The 6,566-nt window shown below is 29.5% G+C and overlaps 1 pseudogene; it reads left to right on the top strand.

Moving 5' to 3' along the window:
* Positions 1 to 445: 445 nt before the first annotated feature.
* On the top strand, positions 446 to 5,619 carry LOC147076048 (DNA replication licensing factor mcm2 pseudogene; annotated as a pseudogene).
* Positions 5,620 to 6,566: the final 947 nt, after the last annotated feature.

Here is a 6,566-nt window from a genome sequence, read left to right as displayed (position 1 = left end):
AAATGAGATGAGTTCGAGCGTCTTGCTAAGTGTGAGAGCTTATATGTATGGTTTTAGTTCGTACGGTATTTTTAACCCCTTAACTATTTTTTATAGAATTTGTAACCATTCCATTCCAAGTCATTACATATAGTATTATTCTTGTTTTACATTTGTAAATTAAACCAAGTTTGTTCGCCAAGATGTCATACTTCCAAAATTTTACATTCTCAATTTCAGAACAGCTGATAATATATGCATTGATGATATATTTATTGTTTATTTCTTTCAATGGAATACTTCTTAACAATTTCGGTATGCCGATTAGAGTAAACTATTTGAATTGAATCATTTATTTGTAAAAATTTGGAATATTTAACTCTAGACATTCAACTATTCAAATCAATCAATAATCTATATATTGATATAGCTGGATATATAATTTTAAATTCAACCCCGTATATAAATGGCCCGAAAAAGACGCATTGAGAGTGACCACGAAAATGAAGATCCAAATGTATCAGAATCAAGCGGTGAAGATCTTTTTGGTCCAAACTATTATGATGACTACAAAAAAATTCCAGCTCTTGATGAATATGAGACAGATGTTGTTGATGATGATTTTTTTGCAAGGACGCAAGATGAAGACACAAATCCGACCCAAGATTTTCAATACGAGCCCGATACACGTGAAGAATTACCCATATTGTCGATTGATGTTTCTTCGCCATTAAAAACTCAACTCTCTTCTTTTCTTAACAAAAATCTTACCAAAGAGATTAAACTAATGTGCACTAATAATCAAGAAAGTTTGATTGTATCTTATTTACTTCTTGAACGAGAATGCGAATCTCTTGTTTCTTCATTAATTAGTGAAGCTGAATCATTTATGGCAGCTTTTGATTCTGCACTTATGGAATTGGTTTCTTTGCTTTTCCCAAATTACAAGTATATTAAACCGGTTGTTCACATTCGAATAATTGATGTTCCTGTTCTTGAAAATATTAGATCTTTGAGGAATCTTCATCTAGGCACATTGGTGAAAATTCGGGGAGTAGTTACGCGTCGATCATCAGTTTTTCCAATGCTAAATATAGTGACGTATGTTTGCCATCGCTGTGGAAATCATTATGGGCCAGTTCCATTCGAATCTGGTATAAGCAATGTTTGTCTTGTATGCCAATCCAAAGGGCCACATTCCGTTCTTCCTTCAGAAACACTATATAAGGATCTTCAAAAGGTTTCAGTACAAGAAGTTCCGGGATCAGTTCCTTCTGGAAGGTTACCTAGACAAAAAGAAGTTCATTTAACATTTGATTTGAATGATTCGTGCAAACCAGGAGAAGAAATTGAAGTCACTGGAATATATAAGAATACATTTACATATTCCAGTATTTTTAATAAAAAAGGTGGAGGTTTCCCCACATTTTCAACGATTATACAAGCAATTTCAATTGAAAAGAAAGAGGATCAGGTTAATCTCAGTACAGATGTTAAAGAAATTATTCGTCTTAGTAAGAATCCACAAATTGTTAATATTCTTCTTGATTCCTTTGCTCCTTCTATTTATGGACACAAAGATGTTAAAAAGGCACTTTTATTGTCGATGTTTGGCGGGCAAAGAAAGGAAAAAGATGGCCATGTTATACGTGGTGACATTAATGTTCTTCTTTTAGGAGATCCTGGAACGGCAAAAAGTCAATTCCTTAGATATGTTGAAAAAGTCTCTCATAGAGGTGTTCTTGCTTCTGGGCAAGGATCTTCTTCTGTTGGGTTGACTGCTAGTGTTCGTAGAGATCCAATGACAAAAGAGTGGGCACTAGAAGGGGGCGCATTAGTTCTTGCTGATCGAGGTGTGTGTCTTATTGACGAATTCGACAAAATGGATGACATTGATCGTGTCTCAATTCACGAAGCTATGGAACAACAATCGATATCAATATCAAAGGCGGGTATTGTTGCTTCATTACATGCAAGATGTAGTGTAATAGCAGCTGCCAATCCTAAAAAAGGAAGATACAACAACAACCTCACATTTTCACAAAATGTAAATTTAAGTGATCCGATAGTCAGTAGATTTGATATTTTGTGTGTAATAAGAGATAGTATAGGAAGTGAAGATGAAATAATGGGCAAATTCATAGTAGAATCCCACAAAAATATACAGATAACCGACCCGATCCCAAACAACAAAACTCAAATGATCGATCAAGATACTCTAAGAAAATATATCATATATGCGCGCAACAACATCACCCCTGTGTTAAAAGAAATAGACAAAGAAAAAATATCAAAAATGTATTCTGATTTGCGAAGAGAATCAATGGTAAGTGGAAGTATACCAATCACAGCAAGACATATTGAAGGGATTATAAGAATGGCGGAAGCTTTTGCTAGAATGAAATTGAAAGAAACTGTGGGGAAAGATGATATCGATAGTGCCATTGAAATGGCCCTTGAAAGCTTTATTAACACACAGAAATATGCTGTCAAAAAAATTTTACGAAAAAAATTTGGAAAGTATATTAATACTGGTTGTGAAGCCCTTATTTATGTTCTTGATCAGATGTTTAATGAAAAAGTCATGCTACAAGTTTTGAGTAAATATATCCTTTCTAAAGAGTTCGAGGCGAGAATTAAAGGTATTGGGCTTACTTTCAGGAAGGATTTTTATACTTCTGATGATTTTAAAAGGTGCGGATATACGATTGATAGTGGAAAAATATTCAAAAATGAATTTTAATAATAAAATTTATTCAAAACATCTCTTTTATTATAATGTAACTCCAACTCTGATTTACTGCATGCATATAATAATTTACCTAATAAGAAAGAATGCTGTTTTTATGATATTTAACGTTTTATTTTATAATATTTAATATCATTTGATCGCTATTTTGTGCAACATATGGTCTGTCTAGCCCATAACTTTTTGTCATATCTTTATTTATTTATGAATGTATTTTCTTTTTATCTATTTAGACGTGGTCAGCTCATTTGATATATTGCCCAACTCCTTGATGTATCTTTTGACACCTTCTCCTGATCTATATTCATAAACTACTCTTTTTCTCTCAAATGAGATGATTTCAAGTGTCTTGTGGAATGTTAGAGCTTTATTTATGCACACTTTAATCTAACTTTTTCAACACCTTACCATTTTTTTATGTAAGGCACCCAAATATTTAATTTAGTAGATAATAAACAAACAAATGTCCAGTTACCCCAAAACTATTTTACAAAGCATGCGGTTCTAAATTAATGTCAGCTACATATAAAAGCGATAATATGTGAGAGCCTCTTAAATTTTATAAATATGAACATTCACAAGTCTAGTAAATATATAAGCTATTATAGTGGTACAAACCCTCAAACTGATAGGTCTTGAAAATAGAAAACTAATTAAGAAAATGTAAGGTAAAAGGCTATAACCAAGCATAACAAATGTGGTATTCGACATAAATCTAACTGTTATGCTTGAAAAAAAATCTAAAATCTAAAATTACAATATCAAAATCAACGCATTAGAAAAAAAGACTATATCCAGTAAATAACTGAAATATAAGAGATTTCTTGAGAAGAAATGGTGAAACATGCTTATAGAAATAAATAATGGCAACAGAGAGACACAATAACATAATATATGAATAGAAATATATTACCATGATGCCGTTATATAAAATGATTTGGGCAAAATTGAATAAATCTTGTCTATAATGATTAGAGATTTTTTTAAGCATACGTTCTAACAATTATTTAGGAACGCACTTAAACTGATAAACCTTGAAATAATAATATGTCTATTAAAGGCATTAAATAAAAATATAAATATAAACGTAGATACAACCTGCTAGCATCTGAACTATCATTAATATACAAATGCAAGACAAAAATTATTCCATATGTTATAACATGGGACGGTGTGGTTACACGATATCATAGAAGGTACCTGAAGGAACTAGATGTCACGAACCAGGTTGAGGCATATATTCAAACATTGGGATTGAGAAAAACCCTTGAATTAATAGGTCTCGAAAGAAGGAGGGGTATTGAAGAAGACTGTGGAGAGGAGAAGATAGCCGAAAGTATAAATACACTGTGTGTACAGAGTATCAAGCAAGCTGTGCCTGAGAACAAAAACTAAAATTACGACTATAAATATAGCCCATAAATAAAAATTACCTAAACGTAGATACATCTTATATTCATTTGTAAGAATAAGAAAAAAATCAATTTTTGCCCATAAGAACTAGTTTTAAATGATATATGCTAGTTATAGGTAGCATTTGTGTAAGCCATGCAAAAAAAATTAATTATAAAAAAGCCAAATTATAAAATAGAAAGAGAAAATCGATACAAAATGTATGCTAAATTTAATATGAAGGCCATAATCCGTGTTTCTTAACAATTTCAGTGCAACATATTTCAGCTACTAGTTTAGTTTAACGAAAAAGGCTTTTCAGTCTATATTGATTAAGGATAGATATAGATATATATAGAAGAAACTGAAGGTTAAAAAATTTAAAGATTTTTTTAAATTCTATGTGCGGAAACCAGTATAGCATATAATTTGTTTCTTTACATTAAAAGTAGAACATACATGGTATTAAAAAGACTTTTGTTTTACTTTGTCAAGTTATGATATTAACAATTGTATAATAAAACATATATGACAAAAATTAAGGAGTTAAAAATCCCGGACGAAGTAGAAGCGGAATGCAAACTCTCACACACCGCAAGACACTTGAACTCATCTCATTTGAGAGAAGAAGAGCAGTTGATGAAGATGGATCAGGGGAAGGTGTCAAAAGATGTATCAAGGAGTTGTCCAATGTTACCAATAGGCTGACCAAGTCTAAATAGATAAAATTGATAAAAAGAAAATTAACCCATAGTAAATAAAATAATGTGTGCCATATTAAAATCCGATATAATTACATCTTAAATAAAACTTAATGAACCCTTGAACTAATGATCCCTGAAAAAAGAAGAGATATCGAAGAAGATGTAAAAAAGAAGGATATAAAAATGAGCATATATATGATCTTGAACGCGGGAAATCAATAAAGTTGTGATTATAGAGAAAATCCAAAATTACAATACCAAAATTTACCTATGAATAAAAAAGATCAATAAAGCTTAATGTACCCAAAACGTGGAACACCAATAAAATAGTCTCTAAAAATACACACAAAACCAACAATAATTTAATAATTTTGCGCCTTTAATTATGTCAGATGATAAATTATACCACATGAATTTCAATAAATTATCTACTAAATCTAAATATTTGATGATACGGACTATTTAGTAGCCTAAATAAATTTCATTTAATAAAGCCCCATATATAAAAAATGATAAAAATTAAAAACGATCAAACATTCCATACACTTAAACATCGCATCGGCACAACTCTGAAAAAATGGTTAGTCATAAAAATATTAATCTCCGAATTTTCAGAAAACAAAATAGAGAGACTTATTGAAGACATATATGATGAAATATGTCAATTGTCGCGTAAGAACAGAGATATCGATGTTTATAGAACCAATCTGGCCGAAGGAATTGGTGAAATACTCGATTTGTATAATGTTGATATTGAATGTGCTGCATGTGAATCTATTGCAGACATACTTGTAAAAGTTGTTAATGAGTATTTGGATGGCGGGTGTGTCTTTTACGAAAGTTATTGTGGGAAATGACAATGTAATTTATTATATTGTCAAGATAAAAAATAATTCATTAACATATGCTTTGCCTCAAAGAATGATGGCAAATAAAATCAAAATGAAAAATATTTCAAAATAGAAAGAATATAAAAATAATTTAATAAAAAACAATTTTTAATGTCAAAAGGTATACTGTAACAAACGTTGATGAATATCATGAAAATAATGCAAAAATAAAAGATAATAGATGGCTATCTGTTTTAATTTAAACAATTTAAGAAAATAATTAAATTAATTAAAAACAGAAAGAATATGAAAAATAAGTTTTAGTATAACCAAAACAACAAATATCTCAAAATACAATCGCAAAATTATAATATAAATAAAATTTCTTTTTTTTAAACAAGGATTCCAAATTATACCCAAAATAATTTTTTATATCATATTAAGTTGTAAAAAGTCAAATATTTTAAAAATTGGTGAACATAATTAAACACGAAAACCATTATCTCATTATGCTTTGGAACCATATACCATGTTTTATAAGCCATATTTATTTTAGATATATTGTAATGTTCTTTTAATTTATATAAGAATTCCAGTGATTCGAAATGTATCATAACAATTCATAATGAGAAATTTATATATTTGTATTCAAAACATAATTAATTATATAAATTAACATTTTAAAATATAATAATATTTAGTTCAGTTTGAAAAAATATACATATTTATCTCAATTAATGCATTATTTTTAAAAAGAGCATATTTTTCTAATATTATATAGAAAGGTATTCACATTTTATTGTATTTTTATATACAAAGATATTCACATTTGGTTGTATCTTATACAAGAATATTCGCGTTTAATTGAATTTTATGCTAGACATTCTCGTTTCATTGAATTTAATAACCAAA

This window comes from Rhyacophila brunnea, unplaced genomic scaffold (genome assembly GCF_057557595.1).
Source record: "Rhyacophila brunnea isolate RB1 unplaced genomic scaffold, BYU_Rbru_1.0 scaffold_132, whole genome shotgun sequence".
NCBI classification, from domain to species: domain Eukaryota; kingdom Metazoa; phylum Arthropoda; class Insecta; order Trichoptera; family Rhyacophilidae; genus Rhyacophila; species Rhyacophila brunnea.
The sequence above is the reverse complement of the archived record's forward strand: the minus strand, read 5'-3'. Positions and strand labels throughout refer to the sequence as shown.